Consider the following 13015-nt stretch of genomic DNA (forward strand, 5'->3'; position numbering starts at 1 on the left):
AGGGAAGGGGCAGAAGCGGGGAAGAGAGACAATCTTAAGCAGGCTCCACAGCCAGTGCAGAGACCAACACAAGGCTTGATCCCAAAACCCTGAGATCATGACCTGAGTCAAAATCAAGAGTCAGGGGTGCCTGGGTGGCTCAGTGGGTTAAAGCCTCTGCCTTCGGCTCAGGTCATGGTCTCAGGGTCCTGGGGTCGAGCCCCGCATCGGGCTCTCTGCTCAGCAGGGAGCCTGCTTCCTCCTCTCTCTCTGCCTGCCTCTCCGCCTACTTGTGATCTCTCTCTGTCAAATAAATAAATTTAAAAAAAAAATTAGGGGCGCCTGGGTGGCGCAGTGGATTAAGCCGCTGCCTTCCGCTCAGGTCATGGTCTCAGGGTCCTGGGATTAAGCCCCGCATCGGGCTCTCTGCTCCGCAGGGGGCCTGCTTCCTCCTCTCTCTCTGCCTGCCTCTCTGCCTACTTGTGATCTCTCTCTCTGTCAAATAAATAAATAAAATCTTTTAAAAAAAAAAATTTAAAAAAAAATCAAGAGTCAGATGCTTAACTGACAGAACCATCTAGGCACCCCTTGGCGATGACTTTCTGTCACTATAGATGTGCCTATTCTGGACACTGGACATTGGACATTTAAACGGAATCATACAGGGGCACCTGAGTGACTCAGTCGTTTGAGCATCCCACTCTTTGATTTTGGCTCAGATCAGGATCTCAGGGTCGTGAGTTCCAGCCCCAGGTCTGGCTCTGGGCTTAGTGTGGAACCTGCTCGAGATTCTCTCTTTCCCTCTCTCTCTCTCTAGTAAAAAAAAAATTTTTTAATTAAAAAAATAAAAAAATAAATGGAATCATATAATAGCCTTTTGTGTCTGGATTCTTTCATTTAGCCTAATGTTTTTAAGATTCACCCATGTTGTAACATTTATCAGTACCTCATTCTTTTTAATTACTGAATCATAGTTCTTTTTTTTTTTAAGATTTTTATTTATTTATTTGACAGAGAGAGATCACAAGTAGGCAGAGAGGCAGGCAGAGAGAGAGGAGGAAGCAGGCTCCCTGCCGAGCAGAGAGCCCGACGTGGGACTCAATCCCAGGACCCCGAGATCATGACCCGAGCCGAAGGCAGAGGTTTAACCCACTGAGCCACCCAGGCGCCCTGAATCATAGTTCATTGTATGGATATGCCACATTTTAGCTATTCATCACTTGGTAGATATTTGGGGTTTGGGTTATTATAAATAATGCTGTTGTGAACCTTTATGTAAAAATTATTTGTGTGGTCATAGGCTTTCAGTTCTTTTGAGGACATAACTAGGAGTGAAATTGCTGATACACGTACCATATTAGCTTGCAACAGCTACTGTAACAAAACACCAAAATACCACAGAACACATGGCTTAACCAACAGAAATTTATTTTCTCCTAGTGTTGGAGACTAGGAGGCCGAAATCAAGATGTTGGCAAGTTTGGTTTCTTCTGAGGCCTCTCTCAGAAGATGCATCCCCCAAGCAGAAAAATGTAGTTTTCTCTTGCAAAATGGTTTACTTTTGATGATATAACTTCTAGGGCCATATGTTAAAAAATTGAGGGAGGAGGGCGCCTGGATGGCTCAATGGGTTAAGCCTCTGCCTTCGGCTCAGGTCATGATCTCGGGGTCCTGGGATCAAGTCCCACGTCGGGCTCTCTGCTCCGCAGGGAGCCTGCTTCCTCCTCTCTCTCTCTCTGCCTACTTGTGATCTCTCTTTCTCTCTGTCAAATAAATTAATAAAAAATCTTTTTTAAAAATTGGGGAGAGGCATAACAGAGGTATATGTGCATAAGACAGAGAGTCCCTTTTGCCATTTGGTGTTTTATAAGAGCCTGGTGAATAAAAAATTTAAAGAAATTCAGAGGTTAAAAAATTTTTAAGTTAGTTTCATCAACATACACTAAATGCCTTTTGGAATAGAGTTTAGCTCTTTTTGACACAGTAAAAAGTATTTTGAAGAAATCTACATTTAATTTGTCATTTTTATGTTAAATACAGTGATTTCTTTGGCCTTGCTTTTGTTTTTAAGATCTATTTATTTGAGAGAGAGTGCGCATGCATGCACAGACATGGTGGGGGGCAGGGCAGAGGGAGAGGGAGAGAGAGAAACCCAAGCCGACTCCACTGTGAGCAGGGCTCAGTCCCACGACCCTGAGATCACAACCCCAAGATCACACCTGAGCCAAAACCAAGAGTCAGACCCTTAACCAACTGCACCACCCCGGCGCCTCAGCCTTACTGTTTAAAAGGGAGCATCTGAGTCTATCACTCCTGGAAAGCCTAAAAGGGTTAATTAGACCTGACTAAGAGCGGAGGTGGAGCACCTGAAAGAGCTGGGTGGGGTTGGCTGGCTTTCCGGTTCTGCTGGTCCTGGGGTCAGGTTGGGGACTGGAGCATTTTCCCCTCAGAGACAGTGCACAGCGCCAATCTCTCCTAGAGAGTGTCAGTCAGAGAGGTGTGTCCAAAACGAATTAGAGTGAGCTAGTGTCCCCAGGCAGATAATAGAAGGTGCAGAGCCAGAAAAGATAAGGAATAAAGAACATCCAAGAGGGCAGAAGAACAGCAATTTCGGAGGCTTCAGTTATTGCCTCAAGTTGAGCTTTACATTTTGCTAATAGAATATTGCTGGGGCAGGCTGGATGCTTCGGACTCTTGCAGAATGGAGCGCATGGAAGGAAAAAGAAAGTTTAAAAGAGAGTTTAGGTCAATGTCACAAAACATAGGACATGATTGACTGGAGGGAGCCAGGTGGCTCTGACAATCCCCCAGCCCCCAAATTACATTCAGTTATTTGGGAGAGCTAATTGAGTCAGCACCTCTTAATAAGTTTTGGAAAATATTGTTTATGTGACTCTAAAACTCTTGAACTTGACTTCACGGCTGGTTTACAAGATCAGAGAATTAAGGTTATTGAGATGTTTGTATTTAAAGTCCCTATTTTTTTGTTCTTAAACATCCTTGAACTTTTTTTCATCATCATCCTTGGTATTATGTGACTTTGGGTTTTTAAAAGGAATCGACTTCTATTTTATAAAAGTCCATATCCACATAAAATACTCTCTAAGAGAAAGTGCTGTTTTTATTTTTTTAGTTCATATTCTCAACGCTTTCCATGCCCAAATGGGATTGCCTGCTGCATTATTCAAAACCTACAATCCTTTGGTAAATGTATAATGACAAAAGACAAACAGCATCTTTAGGGCATGCCAAAACCTCCCAGGTATGTGTCAGACACTTTATTTAGGCAAATTGGGACTTGTATATTTCCATAATAAACAATGTGATTCTGTTTATTTCTCAACCACTCAAGGGAGGTGAAATTGTGTCCTTTCAAAACTCAAACAAAGGGGTGCCTGTGGCTCAGTCAGTTAAGCGTTAGACTCTTGATTTCAAATCAGGTCAAGATCTCAGGGTCGTGAGACCCAGACCCTCATCAGGTTCCATACTCAGGGGGAGTCTGCTTCTCTCTCTCTGCCTCTTCCCCTGATCGCAGGGTCTCTCTATCAAATAAATAAATCTTTTGTTTTTTTTTAATATTTTATGTATTTATGTGTCAGAGAGGCACAGTACAGGCAGGCAAAGTGGCAGGCAGAGGCAGAGGGAAATGCAGGCTCCCCGCGGAGCAAGGAGCCTGATGGGAGACTTGATCCCAGTACACTGGGATCATGCCCCAGCTGAAGGCAGCTGCTCAACTGACTGAGCCACCCAGGCATCCCTCAAATAAATGAATCTTATAAAAAACAGGCTACCGAGGGTGCCTGGGTGGCTCAATCATTAAACGTCTGACTTCGGCTCAGGTCATGATGCCAGGGTCCTGGGATGGAGCCCCGAACAGGGCTTCCTGCTCCACGGGAGTCTGCTTCTCCCTCTCCCTCTCCTGCTGCTTGTGTCCCCTCTCTCACTGTCAAATAAATAAAATAAAATCTTAGGGAAAAAAAAAGACTACTGATTTTAAATGTGAGATATATGTTTCTGTTCTATGAACGTCAAGAATACCCAGAAAGGATTAGCAAACTATAGCTGGAATATATGAAATTTGCATTTCTGTGGATTTTTTTTGAAGAGTTCATGCTTGGGCCACCTGGGTGGCTCAGTGGTTTGGGTCTGTGCCTTCTGCTAGGTCATTCCGGGTCCTGGGACCAAGACCCACTTCCGCTTCCTTGCTCAGTGGGGAGCCTCTTTTTCTCTCTCCTTCTGCTGCTCCCCCTGCTTGTGCTCTCTCTCTCTCAAATAAATAAATAAAATCTTTAAAAATGATTTTAAAAAATTTTTAAATAGAGTTCATTCTTTAAATGTATATTTTTTAGATTCAGGTCGCCAAAGGATGCTTATATCTGGAGGTTAAACAAATTTCCTTTTGGGAAAAAAAATAAAATAAAGATGATCTACCGGGAGACCTAGTTGTTTTCTTCTAAGAAGGCCAGTTAAAAAAAAAAAAAAAAGCCAGAGTCACAAAGAAAACCACAACAATGTTTGCGGGGATTCTTCTAGGACTCTAACTGGAAAGAACAGGTCTCCCTGAGGTTATTTTTCAATGGAATTTATATCCCATTAGGGATATCTCGCCAGAGTAACGTGCTGAGCGCAAGCCAGGCAGGAATCTCACTGGCCATAAACATTTCAGAAATACACGTCTAAGCCAGCTTTGGCTGGGAGCCAAGACAATACAGTAATCCACTTGGACAGCTGAGGAGGTAAAGTTGGGTCAGAGATAAGTAACCCTGGCTGAAGGCTCACGGCTCACCTACCACCTGACAAAGCCCAGGCCCAGGGCTGCATGGCACAGGTGTCCTGGTTGTGCCAGCCTAAGGTTTAAATGCTCTGCGACCCAGTCTCTGTTACCGTAATTGCACTCAGCCCCAAGACTTCACATACGCCAAAGTGAATACATTCCCTACGTTTATACATGAGTGCTGAATTGAGCTGCTGAAATAAAATCATTTTTTAAAAATTTTTTATTTTTTAAATTTTAAATTTTTAAAAAGTTTTTTAAAATTCTTATTTTAATAAAATTTTCTCCTGGGTTTCATTTCATTTATTCAATAAATATTTATTGAGTGCTTCCTATGTGTTAGGGCTTCCCTTATGGTTAAGCCGAACAGAGGAAAGAGAGCTGCCAAGGTTTGCCCTTTTGAGTTTCTTTCCAAGTGAGCAAACTCCCAAAGGAGTCAGCAGTTGAGAATTGATATTTTCTGGGGCGGCTACCAGCTGTAGGGAAAACAGAAGTGTCATAGATGACTGGTGACAGAACTAATGGCTTGGGTTCAAACAAAAATGCACGTTTATGGACCAACAGCATACAAAGGCCAAATTACTTTAACTGGCTACACAATGTTTAAAGTATGAAGGAGTTCAAACATATAATTTAGGTAAGCCCTTTGGAGTTGTCAAAATATTAGATGATTTGAAAATCAAAATATTGCCATGATGAAATAGGTTAACTCTCTCTCTATATTCCCTACCTCTCTCTCTAGTGCAGAAGCCAGGGAGCTTTCCGTTGCAAATGACAGAAAAGCAACTCAGAGTGGCCCGAGCGTAGGAGAGTTTATTGGCTTGTGTAACTGGTAAATTCAGACTAGGACTGGTTTCAGGATGACATATCCGGGTCTCAGATAAGCTTGTCAGGGTTCAATCTCAAACTTTTTTTTGTTTTTTTTTTTGCACTGTTATGGACCTATTCTTTTCTATGCAGGTGGACCTTCTCCACATGACTGGGAAATTATCAGACAATATCCCTAAGTTATCACCTGTCCTCACCTCCATAATGCAAAGCAAAACAGCTCTAACTGTAAACCCCAGAAGGGTTTCATTGGCCTGACTTGGGTTGCGTGCCTTTGCCTACTAAAACCAGATAAATATGATATTAGGAATGTTTGGAATGTTCTGTGCCCAGGGAGCAGGGTCCTGGTTGAGCAGCCCCACCCAAAATCACACGATTGCATTGCTGTAGGGGAGAACCAATTCCCCAAAGGAAGAAGAGCTATGCAAACAACGTCAAAAGACATTCTTGAAGATTCCAGTCCTTAAACTTGGAATCTGCCCTTACCTCTTGGTTCAGCAGTGTTCCACTGAATGTCTGACTAATATGGTTATATTTCTGGCTTTGTGGTTCTTCAACTTTAGCTAGCATCAGAAACATCTGGAAGGCTTCTTAAAACACAGATTGTTGGGATTCATCCCAGAGTTTCTGACTCACAAGGTCTTTTTCCAAGTGATGCTGATGCTGATGCTGCTGGTTGGAGGACCATACTTTGAGAACCACTGTTCTAGAGTTTTATTTCTTAAATTGTCGAAGAGCATCTTAACCAAATAAATACCATTCCTGGATATATCTCACAGGTAAAAGTTTTCTAATGTTCAGGAACATAATATTCTGACACTGATTTACATTGTGGCCTTGGGCAGGTTACCTAACAACCCTGCCAGTTTTTTCTTGTGTAAAATGGAAATAATGGCACTAACTTCATATGGTTCTTGCAGAGATTAAATGAGTTAATATATATGATACACTACACTACATACACACACTACATTATACTTAGAAGTACATAATATGCAATATAAATGTGTTTGCAAGTATTTAAATTGCTCCAAGAAACAGAGAGGGAAATCCTCCAAAGTATTTTATAGTGGAATCAAAATATCAGTATCAAACCCTAAAAGGGATTATGCATATCTATGTCACCGACGAATTAACCAACCATGAAAACCCTAAAGAAATAAAATAGTAGCAAATAGAATCCAGCTGTACATTCAAAGAATACAATGGCAAAACCAAGTGGCTTTTATTCCAAGAATGGAAAGATGATTCAACTAAATCTACAAATATAGTTACTATAGCAGTAGGTGTAAAGCAAAAAAATCATGTGGTCATTTCAAATGCTGGAAGGGTGATCATTATCGACTCCCGGTGAAATATTTTAGTAAAGTCAGAATAGATGGGTAGCAGACTTTGACATTTCTATTTGTGACTACCCGGTGTCAGCAGCCTATTATGGGGTATGGAGTTTTGTGAATCTTGGTGGGATAAGCCAATCACTTGATTTCCTCTCCCTGAGAACCACAGGGCAGACACCCACTAAACCTGATCAACCAGAGACCCTCCCCTAGGACTCTGAGTCAGGAGTGGGTAGTGACAAGAAGCAGGGGGTAGTTAGAACTTTGTCTGCAGGCAGCAGAGATGGTAGAATCTGTAGACAGCAGAGGGGGGCAGAGGCATCTCAACCTAACTACTTTTGGGGAACAATTTTGGCTGCAATCAAGCTTTCCAGCTTTTTATCTTTTATAAGAGATAAAATTTGAATTTACTTTTTTAAGGATCGGTATGACTGTATTTTACAAAAGTGGTAGAAAAGGAATGTCAATAGAGAAAACAATGCATTATGTTTTTTTCTGATCACCAAAGGGATAAAAAGAGAAACAATGGGTAAAGACTAGAAGTCAAAGAAAATTGCCAAGACCATGACTGACATTTGCACAGAGATGATGGGTCACCACTTGGTAGGACTCAAATATCAGATAGGTCCTTGAATTAGATGATTTCAGGTCATTTGCAAGCCTGATATTTATTAAAGAATGCTTCCCATAGGCTATGCAAGGAATAAGCAAAACTCCCAAACTTCAGTGATTCCCATTGAATCCCTAATTTCATGATTCCCAGCCTTTCTTGTTTTTATAGGTTGAGTTGGGATCTGTAGTCTTCCCAGAGATTCCATGAGAGATCAAATAGCCTTGCGCAAATAGCCTTGCGAAATTTTCTTCCAGTAAGTCACCCAGATTCTTTCTGATGGGAAAGAACCTTGAAACCATGAATTTTGACTAGTGCAAGATGAATATTTTCTTGACCTGATTTTAAGAGTGTCTATCTTAAGCCAAAAGCCCACTTATATTTAATGGTGAAACACCAGAAACCCCTGCATGCCAGCAATAAGCAAATGTGATCTCTTAGACTATCCACCATAGAAATCTCTAGATTTTTAAAAATTTTATGTGGAGGGTGGCAGGGAACAACTTTTATACTGCCCAAACCTTGCAAACACAAATGTGGACAAGGCAAACTGAGTGGCCAGTAGAATGCCTAAATCCAGTCACAGAGAGATTTCCAGAAACCAGGCCAAAGGAGTTGTGGCAGGGGAAATCGATAATATGTCTGAAAAAGCTTAACATGTTCATTCCCTCATTCAGCAGTTTACTTCTGGGGATTCCGCCTAAGAAAATAATCGGGCTTGGGAACAAAGACTTGTGTGTGAAAAGCAGAAAATCTGCACCTGGCTTCAACAGATGACAAGCCGTCTGTCCAAGTAGGAAACTACTTTTTTTTTTTTTCTCCTTTCCGTCCTCACTCCCCTTTACCTCCTTTCTATTTTCTTCTCCTCCACCTTCACCCCCTGGCCCCTCCAGTTCTTTTTCCTCTTCCTCCTCCCCTTTCTCCTCATCTTCCTCCCTCTTCTCCTCCTTTCTATCTCTCCTTAACTTCCTCATACCCTCATATGCCTCCTGGTTGGTAGGTCGTAAGAGAAGGCACTGGGCCAGTCGAAAGGAGTAGGTGGAGGGAAAAAGTAGGCTTAGTGCTGCTGAGGACAGATACACTGAAGTATGAGGAGAAAATAGAATCCTAAAGATATTTATAAAGAAAAAGGAGGGGTGCCTGAGTGGCTCAGTGGGTTAAGCCTCTGCCTTCAGCTCAGGTCATGATCTCAGGATCCTGGGATCAAGCCCTGTGTGGGGCTCCCTGCTTAGTGGGGAGTCTGCTTCTCCCTCTTCCTCTGCTCCTTCCCCCTGCTTGTGATTTTCTCTCTCTCTCAAATAAGTAAGTAAAATCTTAAAAAAAAAAAAAAAGAAGGGAAAGAAGAAAGGGAGGAAAGAAGGAAGGAAGGAAAGAAGGGGGGAAGGAAGGAAACAGATAACTAGATGTTATGGAAAACTAAATCACTGGATTTATACTAACTTATAATAAGTTAGTACTTATTTTGTGATTTTAGCATAAAGCCCTCTCTGCGCAGGCATTCCCTGTTGTACCTGGGAATCTTAGAATCTTTAGTACCCTGGACCTTGGTGAGAGGCACCTGGCTTATAGCCAGAATTTACTGAATGCTCATTATTTTCTAAAATCTTGTTCTTATGTGGATCACTTGATTTAATTTGCACAACTGCCTAATGAGATGGAGGCTCCTATGATCCTGAACAGAAAGATGAGGAGCGAAGGCTTTGAGAAGTAATGACCGGGATGTGAACCCAGGCAGCCAGGTACCAGAACCTTTCCTCCTCACCACTAAGTGGCAATATCCCAGTTGGCTAGGAAATCTAGAGGACACTTAGAAACTGGTTATTTGTTGCCTCCCATCGTCCTAACTTGGTTTGGTAATATGATACAGAAACTCTTGTCCTTTTTACTGGCTAAACTTTATGGGGATGCATCAAATCTTCCCACGTTTCCTAATGATATCTCTCTCCTAGCCGCCTAGTGTGTAGTGTACAGAGGTGAAGATTTGGGGACACAAGAAGAACTTAGCTTGCATCCTGGAAGGCTGACTGTGTGATTGAGTCTAAAAGGTTGTCCCACTGGGAGTTCAGGCCCTGTGACCGCCCAGGGCAGGCCCGGCTCTTCATTGCTCTTTGAAACACCTTGCAGAACTGCCCAGAGTGCAAGATGGACCTGTGTTAAAGACAGTTTCAGCCATGGAGCCTTGGGCAGGACAAGCAAGGCCACGTCACAGCAACAGATGTGAGTGGAGGATTGCTTTGATTTCCCGGTTTCATGAATACCAGCCTCCCTCCTCCAGGCTGTAGCGATAACAGTATGGAGGTTCCATCTCTTCTAGAGCAACTTCTTTAGACGTGGGTGTCCCTAAGGCAGGAGGGAGGAGGGTGGAGCTTGGGCCTCTGAGTTTTGGCTCTGGCGGGGAGACTTGAACAAGGACCGCCCCTTTGAACGAAAAAGCACCTCGAGACAGTCCCAATCACATTGGGTGTGGGGATGGGGGATCCCTGGAGGCTATGCCCAGGGGAAGCATCGCACTGCAAATTATCCTACCGGATCCCACAGTCACATTTTGAAGAGAAAAGAACGTTTACTCAATTGCTCTGAAGTTCTGAAATCTGACATCGGGCGCTGGCGTTGACTTTAAAGATGGCTTCATTGAAACCCACCCAATATTTGAATCTCCTTGCCAAGAGTATTTCCTTGCCAAGCCTATTTCCACAGATCTCGAGCCGGCAATTCAGTATTTTTTGAAGCACCTCCTCCCGTGTTTGGAAAACATTAATAAAAATGGTCTTCGGGGGGCGCCTGGGTGGCTCAGTGGGTTAAAGCCTCTGCCTTCCGCTCAGGTCATGATCCCAGGGTCCTGGAATCGAGCCCCACATCAGGCTCTCTGCCCTGCAGGGAGCCTGCTTCCTCCTCTCTCTCTGCCTTTCTCTCTGCCTAGTTGTGATTTCTGTCTGTTAAATAAATAAAATATTTAAAAAAAAAATGGTCTTCGGAAAATGTTGCCAAAATCCGTCTCCCTATAACGGTCATCCTTTGGGCTGGGTTCTACGCCCTGAGGCAATATGGGCTAAGTCTAATCAGTCTTCCACAAAACACCTTTCAAAAATGTACAGGCAGCCAGCACAAAGGAGACAACACTTTTCCCAAAGCTAACGGCACTCAGGTTAGTTTGTTTCACTCTTCCTGGTGCAACATGTGTCCAGGCCCTTCCTGATCTCTCTCCATGAGGACGTGGCAAAGTTCCTTCCAAAACGAAACATCCGCAATTCAATGTCATGTTTCTGAAGCAGGGACTGTCAACGGTGCTCATCTATTAATGCAGACAAGACCATACTGGCTTCCTCTTCTTTTTTTTTTCTTTTTGGTGAAAACCTCAGAATGGGTAGAAATTGATATAACTTCTGGCGACATTCCCTAAATCATTTTCACATGAGTTATTTCTAAACCCTGCTTTTTGTTTTGCTCAAAGCAGCTGCTGTACTCCTGTGACACTCAAAATGCCCTCAGGGGTACGTTCCAGCAACAGAAGGAAGAGTCCATCCAATATTACTAAATCTGTGTTTCCAGCTGCAAGACAATCTCGTGATTTCGGTCACATGTCGTCTCTTCTTCTAAAACAATGATTTAGTATCTCTTCGAAAGCTAGAGAGGGTGCCCGAATTCCCTAATGTTTCAGCCATTGATGCTTCGCTATGCCAATGTGGAAACAGCCTAAGGATGATAGGCATTTTTTGCTTTTCAGATAAAATGTAGGTTTAACTTAGAAATATCTTTACTATTTCAGTTCTAAAACAATGCATTCTTAGGAAAATGCGCTAGCGTTTGGATGAAGCTTAGAGTCTCATCTTTCAAAATGGCAGGGAAATGGCGACTTTTATCACCGTAAAGCCCAGCTCTTAAAATCTAGAAGGAGAATTCACTTTTTAGTCTCTGAGGGTTTGAAAAAAGATTAAAATGAAAGGCAGTGTTGGCAATGTTTAGGAAACCTCACAGGATTTTTCAAGCACGAGATTGTTGCCCTTTTATCTACGGTTAGCTTAGATAAGTACTTAAAACCTCAGAAATCATTGTTACACACAGAGTGTCGTTGCAAGATTACAGTGCTTGGAACTGCCAGGCCTTCGTATCTGTCTAGCCGAGCATGTGGAATTCGCCCTGTTCTTTACAAGTATGCAAGTTTCTAGTTTTTTCAAAAACAGCATTTGGGTCATTAAAAAAAAACAACGACTCACAAATACTTCAGCTGAAACTAGTTTATTAGTTCAAAACAAATTACTTCATACTTCATCATTCCTTGGAATTGTATGTATTCTAAATCACACTTGGCCTGCAGCCGTTCACGGCCTTATCTAACGTGTAATGCTGAAAAGAGAAGAGTATGAGATGGTTTTGGCACACTTTGCTGTTGATATTCTGGAAATATTTAATTTTTCCAAAAGCAAAGAAAAGTAATGGGTTTCATTTGCAAACTCATTGAAAAAATGCTGAATAAAAGAATAAAACTATTGTAATATTACTGTGGTCACTGTACAAAAAGGTGTTTTAACTCTCTGGCAGGCAGATGGACAAAGTTACATACAGGACTGGCCTGCCCTCTCCACCATCCCCAGAGTCCAGGGCTCTGGGTGGAATTTCTAGAGGTGGAGATTGCATTTAGATCGTACTCTGTGAACCACGCAGTAGAGCAATGAAACAGCTTCACTTGGTTGGAGACTGGAGGGCCTCTAGGAGCCAACCTGCCCTGACTCTGGTCCTCTTTGCTCAGGCTGAACACCGAGGCCTTTCTCCACCCACTTCTTCCTGCCTGGTCTATCCCCGCTCCTTCTCTCCTTTTCTACAGTGGCATCATAACTTGGTTGGAAGGTGAGAAGGCGTTGGTGCAGAGAAGAGGACGGGAAGTGTAACTGTGTATCTTAATTTTTCAGCATCACCTAGATCCGTGGCTTTATAACTTCCACACACCAATGGTGGAACCCATCCCAGAAAGCAAAGAATGACTCATAACAAGTTCACCTGGGAGAAGCCCTCAGGTGCAAGGAAAGAATTACCATGAGCACAGGGTGCGCGGGAAAGTGTGAAGGTTACACATTATTTATCCTTTTGAAGTTTTCTGCAACCAAATGACTTTAGAGAGAAAGGCAATGGATAACCTGTAATTAATAAGAAACTAGAAGTATGTGGGTAATTTATGTGGGTAATTCCTCTAAGTTCTGCCTATAAGTACGATGAGAGAAAACCCATAAAAATAAAAATAACATCCTTAATGAAAATATATGCCATTCTTCAGAAAAGTATGTCGGCTAAGTGTTTTCATTGTTTATTATCATCTTTTTTTTTTTAAGATTTTATTTTTAAGTAACCTTTACCCAGTGTGGGGCTCAAACTCACAACCCCGAGATCAAGAACCACGTGCTCACTGACTAGGCCAGCCAGGTGCCATCCTTCCATCCATCCAGCCAGATCCATCCTTCATTTCTGTAGTAGAATGAAATTGCTCTTTTTAGG

Source organism: Meles meles, chromosome 3 (assembly GCF_922984935.1).
Source record: "Meles meles chromosome 3, mMelMel3.1 paternal haplotype, whole genome shotgun sequence".
In the NCBI taxonomy this organism is placed as follows: domain Eukaryota; kingdom Metazoa; phylum Chordata; class Mammalia; order Carnivora; family Mustelidae; genus Meles; species Meles meles.